The sequence below is a fragment of the Dermacentor andersoni genome, chromosome 4 (genome assembly GCF_023375885.2).
Source record: "Dermacentor andersoni chromosome 4, qqDerAnde1_hic_scaffold, whole genome shotgun sequence".
Classification (NCBI taxonomy): Eukaryota; Metazoa; Arthropoda; class Arachnida; order Ixodida; family Ixodidae; genus Dermacentor; species Dermacentor andersoni.
Window position 1 is genome coordinate 191,180,017 of NC_092817.1, and position 8,003 is coordinate 191,188,019.

An 8,003-nucleotide genomic window follows, 5' to 3' on the forward strand; every position below is an offset into this window, starting at 1 on the left:
TTATGTGACCCCCGTTCGAGACGAGAACCCACATAAACAGCCAAGCCCGAGGTACACCTCTATCCGTAGAAAAAGCCGGTAGCTGTGCAATTAGAACACAATGCCTCCTGCATACGAGGCGGACGTCCTACCATTTCACCACTGCTGCGGGCCTTCCAAGAGTCTTTACAACTACTGTTGCAATCTTGGCCCGGTGCAAGATGCGCCTTCAGGTACCATAACTTTCACCTATGCTGTTGCCCATTATCTAGTGAAAGAATTCTGCCTGTAATCAATATCTATGCTCAATGCAAATAATAGGGTAACATCCAACACGTGCGCGAGCACCAGCACTGACGCTATAATTAGGCAGTGATTCGAGTGCCACAACTATGACTCGCCATCTGCACATCCATGCTTAAAAAAGGTGTCAGCGCAGACGTGTCTGGAGGATCAGTTTCTGCCGGACGCGCCAAAAAAGTAGACTTTCTATCGCGATGGCTGTAACTTAGTGTTACCCGGCGTGCGAAGGGCATCGAAAGTAGAGAATGTTGGCAGGGACATCTGTCAGAAGGATCTTGTTGGGAGCGTTACGCCCACTTATCAGGAGAACCATATCACCAAGGAGGACAGCTGAATAAGGAGTGTGCCGCTTTGGAAAGGATGATCACGAAGCCTCTCACTTGTCGACGCCAGATCATGGTTGAATAATATCTGGTACCGCCAAAACACGACGACGAGGAAGTACACAACCCCACCTACGTTCGACATACGACAAGGACAGCACCTGTTCTGCGGAACAAACACGACCGGCAGAAGAAAAGACTGCTGCATCTGTCCAAATTGAAACTTTTCTTCAATACGATAAAAATTACAGGAGTATAGCGTTTTCTAGAAGTTGCGCACAAAAATTTGTTGAATAATTAAGCCCAAAATTACTGTCATACAAACGCCACGACGCCATGTATGTAGAAAAAAATTCGCAGTTTCGCCCGAAAGGCGAAGCACAGATTGCGACAGCAAATTAGTAGATAGTTGTGCGAAGTAAGGATACTGTACAGGAGATTTATTGGGGTTCGTAGTGACCGCCGGTTCAAGGATACACCGAGCAGATCCCGAGCTCCAGCCTCTGCTACGCGCTTGATGCTGGTGATGCTGCTGACTCTGTGCGCACGTTCGTTATCTTCCTTACAATGGCCCCGCGGGAATAAAGGAGCCATCCTGGCGACTTAGTTTTCTGGAAGAACGGTAGAATGGTGATACGGCTTGAGACGCTGAACGTGAACGACGTCGCGGTTACGACGTCGCATGTCGGACGGCAGCGTCAGTGGCTCAACCAGGTAATTAACGGGTGATGTTCGCACGAGAACGCGCTATGGCCCGTGTTGCAAATGGGTCGCAAGCCCCAAGGGTAGCGTTGGCCTGGCGGCCTGGGGCACAACTGGAAGCATCCGAAGGTGCTGGCAAAGGATGAGTCGACTGCTGACAGAACAACTTGTTTATTCTAGCATCGCAAAAGAGCGGCCGGTCAGATCGACCGAAGTGGAGAGACGGGAGAGCACGTTACTCAACGGAAGAAATCAGAGCCTCTCTCGGCGTCCGTGGGCTGCTGCTTTTATACTCTCGGAGTCGAGGGCAAGAAGGAACGGCTGTGGATGGGGCGCACGTGACGGCGCCGCTCGGGCACGTTGAGACGAGTAGGTGACGCATCCGCCGGGCCGGCGCCGGTCAGACCTCCTCGCTTCACAGTTGGGGGAGCTCCTCTCCCCGGCTGCCGCGCTTTGACAAGCGTGGGCACCAACATGCACACACGCACACGTGAAGACACGTGGCATTGAAACATGCCTGGACGCGCTTGGCGGGGAGGCGTTGCGGCAGCGCTGAATGGGCCAAAATGTCCGCCGCTTTGAACTAAGCCCCGGCGTCCGTTGCATCCGCGCCGGCTATACCGCGCGTCGTAGGCGAAACGTAACAGACCGCCCCGCCGGGAGAAGGAGATCCCGATGGTCAGGGGACTGCATCCGCTGTCCGGAGGGATGTCGCTCGATGATGCTCGTAACCGAAGTCGGTCGTCCTTTCGCGTTTCTTGAGCGCAGCACACAGAGAAGGCCTCGTTCTCACGTTCAGGTTCACACAGGACACTGCAAAGTGACTTCGGGAGAGTTGCCATTTTTCTCTCGTTTCCAGCAAGCGTTAGAACTACGCCGAAACTCAACCGCTCAGTCAGCAAGCACGGCACAACCCTCACTAAGCCATGCCAGGCTCTTTCCCCTTTTTTACTACTGCCTAGTTCCTTACAGTAGTCTAGCAGCACTCAGAACGCGTCCACAAATTGGAAAATTGCACTAGAAAGCACGTCATGACTTTGAAACACTAAACAAAAGCAATATGTTAAAAATCCTGCCTCAGGAAGAAAAGCATCAGTAACAAATAACTTTGAGGCTGATTCCTATATTAGGAGACTCGACTTAAGCCATCGGCGTTGCCGTTGAGACTCCCCTTTTTGTAACGCACCTCAAAGGAATATTGCTGCAAAGCGAGGCTCCAGCGCAGGAGGCGACCATTTTTGAAAGAGATAGTCTGCAGCCATTGGAGAGGGCAGTGATCCGTCTCGAAGCATACGAAGCGGAGACCGCAGCGAGCGACCGTACACCACCTCAGCTGGCGAAAACCCTGTAGCCGCATGCGGCGCTGTCCTTAATGCAAACATCACCCCAGGCAGACACAGCTCCCAGTCAGTTTGTTGTTCAAACCACAATGCTCTCAACACTCGCTTCATGACGGAGTGGAGCTTCTCAACGGAATTCGACTGTGGGTGGTACACTGAGCTGTGTAACAGCTTTACCCCGCACCTTTCGAGAAAGGTTGTCGTCAAAGCGCTAGTAAACACTGTGCCCTGATCTGACTGGATTTCCGCAGGAAAACCAACTCGCGCAAATATGGACGGTAGTGCATTGACTATCTCAACTGAGCTGAGTTCTTTAAGCGGCACGGCTTCAGGGAACTTTGTCGCTGGGCAGATCACAGTCAAAATGTGTCTGTACCCCGTGGTTGTTACCGGCAGAGTTCCCACTGTATCAATAACGAGCCGTCTAAAAGGCTCCGCAATGATAGGTACCAACTTCAACGGCGCCCTCGATTTGTCCCCTGGTTTGCCCACCCGCTGACAGGTGTCACATGTCCTCACAGAGTGTTCTGCGTCACGAAAACACCCTGGCCAATAGTACTCTTGAAAGAGACGGTCTTTAGTCTTCTTAACTCCTAGGTGTCCGGACCACGAACCTCCATGCGACAAGCGCAACAGATCCTGACGGTAGCACTGAGGCACGATCAGCTGATCGAACTCCACTCCCCTGCGGTCTAGATACTTCCGGTACAGGACCCCACTTCTTTCCACAAAACGGGCATTTTTCTTGGCGATACCTTCCTTGACATTGCAGCGCATGTTTTCTAGGCTGCCATCCTTTTTTTGCTCGGCTATCAAAGCCGACCCGCTGACTTTTAGCAACCTATTAAGTCCATCTGACGTAGGCGCGATGAACAAATCTGCAGATAGCTCTTCTAACTTTCCCGTGTCGGGCGTTTCCTCTCCAGTATCTGGTGCCTTCAACGCTACAGGCTCAAGTTTATTCAGTTCGGACGCGCTCTGAATATCAGCTTGCTGCGCCGCCGACCCTTTCTCATTGTTCGACAACGTCGGCCCCGCAACTACCGCCTTTGCAGCGAGCTCCCGAACTGTCGATATGGTTATGGCCAGAACGCTAGCCTCACCAAACAAAAGCCCCTTATCGCGCAGGAGGTGATCGGACCGGTTCGAAAATAGGTACGGGTACTGGGGGGGGGGGGGCAGCATAGATGACACTGCGGCCTCCGTCTCGTGTGCTCCGAAAGGTCCTTCAATAAGCACTTTATCTACGGGCAGACACACGCTATGAGCTTCCACGGCTTGCTTGATCCATGCGCACTCGCCCGTGAACATATCGGGTTCTACGTAAGAGGGGTGAACTACATCCATTGTAGCTGCGGAATCACGAAGGACTCGACACTCTTTCCCGTTCACAAGGAGGTCTCGCATGTAAGGCTCGAGAAGCTTCATGTTCTCGTCAGTGCTGCATAATGACAAAAACACGACTTTTGTTTTTGTTTCCGGACACTGCGCCGAAAAGTGACCCGGCTTCTGGCACGTATAACAAACGCGCGCTTGCCTCGTCTCGAACCGTTTTCTGCGTTCGGCTTCGGCTGCCGCCGTCTCCTTACGTTCGGTCGGACTGCTTTCACTCGCATCCGTACTACGTGTGTCGCCCCTTGCTCTCATGGGTGTGAACTTCGGCCTCTCAAACTTGGAGCCAAATTCACCCTTTTGACCGTCCTTAGCTCCGCGAGCCCGACGCGTCACAAGCTCCTCGGCTAGCTCGGCGGCCTTAGCCACCCTACTAACGTCTGGCCTATCCAAAACCCAGTACCGCACGTTCTCAGGTAACCGCCTATAAAACAGTTCCAGCCCGAAACACTGCAGAACTTTCTCGTGGTCACCAAACGCTTTCTCTTCTTTGAGCCACTCCTGCATGTTTGACATAGGCCTGTAGGCAAACTCTGTATATGACTCGCTTCTGCCTTTCTTATTTTCCCGAAACTTCCGACGGAACGCCTCCGCTGACAGCCTGTACTTTTTTAGCAGACTCGATTTCACTTTGTCGAAATCTTCTGCCTCCTCTCTCTTCAAGCGAGCGACTACGTCGGCCGCCTCGCCGGGTAACAAAGTGAGCAAGCGCTGTGGCCACGTTTCCCGAGAGAACCCCTGCTTCTCGCACGTTCACTCAAAGTTAAGCAGGAACAAACCAATGTCCTCTCCAAGCTTAAACGGCCGCATCAGGTCAGTCATTTTGAACAATACTCGTTCTCCTGCACAGTGTGCCTCACTTCCATTACGAGCGCGTTCCATATCTACCTCGAGACGCTTCATTTCCAATGCGTGTTGACGGTCGCGCTCTTTTTCTTGTTGCTCTCGCTCTTTTTCTTTCTCTTGTTGCTCTCGCTCTTTCTGTTCTTTACGTTCGCGCTCATCTTTTTCTTTTTGCTCTTTAAGTTCGCGCTCCTGTCTTTTTGCCCTCTCCTCAGTGGTCTCAAGGCATTCTGACAGCTCGTCATCCTCAGCCTCTAACTCAAGAATAGCCCTTAGCAGATCTGGTTTTCTGAGTTTGTCTGAGACATCCAGACCCAGCTCTCTTGCAAGCTCCAGCAATTTCGGTTTGCGCAACGACTTCCAATCCATGGCTGCTCTGAATGCTGCTTTCTCTACTGCCTACTATTGTCTTGCCGCAAACTAACCCGGCAGCAACGACAACCACAATTACCAGCTCTGTTTCTGACACTAACAAAAGCCTGGCAAAACTCAGAAGAAGAAAGTCCCGCACTCACCAAACCTCGCAGCCAAGAATTCAGCGCAGTCGTTCCGCTGCAGGCAACCAGTCATCACACAGGGCTCGTTGCACTGCTCCCGGATGGTCGTTGTGCTGCTCAGCATACAGTTGACCGCATATCTTCGCTGCTGGCCTCCGTTGTCGCGATCTCACCGCTGGCAAACAGTTGTTGCAAATGGGTCGCAAGCCCAAAGGGTAGCGTTGGCCTGGCGGCCTGGGGCACAACTGGAAGCATCCGAAGGTCCTGGCAAAGCTTGAGTCGACTGCTAACAGAACAACTTGTTTATTCTAGCATCGCAAAAGAGCGGCTGGTCAGGTCGACCGAAATGGAGAGACGGGAGAGCACGTTACTCAACGGAAGAAATCAGAGCCTCTCTCGGCGTCCGTGGGCTGCTGCTTTTATACTCTCGGAGGCAAGAAATAATGGCTGTGGATGGGGCGCACGTGACGGCGCCGCTCGGGCACGTTGAGACGAGTAGGTGACGCATCCGCCGGGCCGGCGCCGGTCAGGCCTCCTCGCTTCACAGTTGGGGGAGCTCCTCTCCCCGGCTGCCGCGCTTTGACAAGCGTGGACACCAACATGCACACACACACACACGCACACACGAAGACACGTGGCATTGAAACATGCCTGGACGCGCTTGGCGGGGAGGCGTTGCGGCAGCGCTGAACGGGCCAAAATGTCCGCCGCTTTGAACGAAGCCCCGGCGTCCGTTGCATCCGCGCCGGCTATACCGCGCGTCGTAGGCGAAACGTAACACCCGTCGTACTTCGGAAGGAGTTTTGAAGCGAGCCCAGGCGTGCGGTGTGGCACTAACAACCAGACAAGAGCGCCCGGGAGAAAAGTGGGAGTCGAGTTATGGGCATTGTGAACGGCTTTTTGACGGTTCTGGTCTTCCGAGGTGAATCGGCGGGCCAGCTGGCGACATTCCTCGGCGTGTCTGGCAGCTTCCGAGATCAGCAGGCATTCGGATGGGTCCGGCCGGTAGGGCAGAATGGTGTCAATTGTGTGCGAAGGATGATGGCCGTAAAGAAGGTAAAAGGGTGAGAATCAGGTAGTGGCCTGAGTTGCGGTGTTGTAGGCGTAGGTGACAAATGGAAGAACTAGGTCCCAATTAGAGTTATCAGGTGAGACATACATGGCGAGCATGTCACCAAGAGTTCGGGGAAAGCGTTCCGTGGCACCGTTAGTCTGTGTGTGATAAGCAGTGCATTTACGATGAACAATAGCGCATTTAGCAGGTAGTTGTTCGATGACTTCAGATAAGAAGGCGTGGCCTCTGTCGCTTAAAAGTTCGCGTGGACCTCCATGACGAAGGAGAAAACGGCGAAGTATGAAATTGGCGACCTCCTGCGCTGTAGCATTTCGTAGAGCAGCAGTCTCCACATAACGGGTTAAGTGGTCTACCGCAACTATTATCCACCTGTTGCCGGTAGGAGTCACCGGAAGTGGCCCGTAGAGATCTATGCCCACGCAATCAAAGGGTCGGGATGGGCATTGTAAAGGCTGGTGTTCGCCGGTGGAGTTGTGCAGTGGCGCTTTCCGGCGTTGCCACTTATGACAAGAGCGGACGAACTTTCGAACGAAATTGTACATTTCCCGCCAGTAATTGCGGTGCCGAAGTCTTGTAGGTCTTGAAGACTCCCGCGTGGCCACACTGAGAGTCGACGTGAAATGAGGAGCAGAGCTCTGATCGCAAGATTCTCGGAATGACGAGTAACCAGGTGCGTCCCTTTGGGAAATAGTTGCGTCGATATAGTAGCTGGTCTCGAATCGCAAAATGAGGAACTTGGCGCCGAAGCGTACGTGATGCCGGAATTTTCGACGTACCCGAGAGAAGGTCGAGCAGAGATGAAGTCCAGGGATCATTACGCTGTGCAGCAGCGATAGTGTCAACGTCCAGAGAGGATAATGTACCCGCGCAGGAGGAGTCGTGACTGGCCTTGGGGGGAAGCGGCGATCGGGATAGCGCGTCAGCGTCGGAGTGCTTTCGCCCGGAACGGTACACCACGCGAATGTCACATTCTTGGATTCGCGATGCCCAGCGGGCAAGACAGCCCGATGGATCTTTGAGCGTCGACAGCCAACATGTGCGTGGTGATCGGTCACTACGTCAAACGATCGGCCGTATAAATATGGGCGAAACTTGCCAAGCGCCCACACAATGGCCAAACACTCCTTTTCTGTAACGCTGTAATTGGTCTCCGCCTTGGTTAATGTGCGACTCGCATACGCGAGTCGCACATTCTGTGTGGCCAGGTTGACGCTGTGCCAACACAGCGCCAAGGCCTACACCGCTTGCATCGGTATAGATTTCGGTTGGCGCTTGTGGGTCAAAATAGCGAAGAATGGGTGGCGTCGTGAGAAGACGGCGCATGGTTGTGAAGGCGTCGTCACGCGCTGGAGACCATTATGAGAGATCTCTAGCGCCACCAAGAAGCTTCGTGAGAGGCGATCTAATTGCGGCAAAGTTTCGAACGAATCGCCGGAAGCAAGACCAGAGGCCGATGAAACTGCGTAGCTCTATCATAGTGGTAGGTTTTGGGAACGCAGTAACATCACGCAGCTTCTCGGGATCCGGGCGAATGCCCTCCTTTGACACG